Source organism: Octopus bimaculoides, chromosome 19 (assembly GCF_001194135.2).
Source record: "Octopus bimaculoides isolate UCB-OBI-ISO-001 chromosome 19, ASM119413v2, whole genome shotgun sequence".
In the NCBI taxonomy this organism is placed as follows: Eukaryota; Metazoa; Mollusca; class Cephalopoda; order Octopoda; family Octopodidae; genus Octopus; species Octopus bimaculoides.
In genome coordinates this window covers 41,790,813-41,791,420 of record NC_068999.1, presented here as the reverse complement: position 1 = coordinate 41,791,420, position 608 = coordinate 41,790,813, and the positions used below count along the sequence as shown (strand labels likewise).

At 39.3% G+C, this 608-nt stretch overlaps 1 protein-coding gene across 1 annotated transcript in view; it reads right to left on the bottom strand.

Moving 5' to 3' along the window:
* Nucleotides 1-608, bottom strand: part of LOC106873570 (propionyl-CoA carboxylase beta chain, mitochondrial) — a 56,003-nt gene that overhangs the window by 10,766 nt on the left and 44,629 nt on the right. The gene's annotated exons all lie outside the window — the stretch shown is intronic.

The following is a 608-nucleotide window of genomic DNA, read 5'->3' as shown; positions in this document are numbered from 1 at the left end:
GGGGGGGGAATAGAAAGGCTGCCCCAGATGGCACACATTCTAGCTACACTAGTGTACGTACATATGTGTATGTGTGTGTGCATGCATATGAATGTCTGTTTGATACCCCCATCCCGATTAGTTGAGTGTTGGTTCATTTACATCCCCATAACTTAGCAGTTTCAGCAAACAAGACCAACAGAGTAAGTACCAAACTTGATAACTACTGGGGTTGGTTTGTTTTGACTAAACCTTTCAAGGTAGTGCTCCGGTATGACCGTAGTTCAATGAAAGAAACAAAGAAAAAGATATCCACATATGTACACACATACAATGAACTTGGGGTGTATATATTATTTTACACCTTTAATTTGTTTCAGTCATGTGACTGCGGCCATGCTGGAGCACCGCCTTTAGTCGAACAAATCGACCCCAGGACTTATAAGCCTAGCACTTATTCTATCAGTCCCTTTTGCTGAACTGCTAAGTTACGGGGACATAAACATACCAACATCGGTTGTCAAATGATGGTGGGGGGTGGACAAACAAACACAAACATATACACACACACACACACACACACACAAATATATATATATATATATATATATATATATATATATATATAT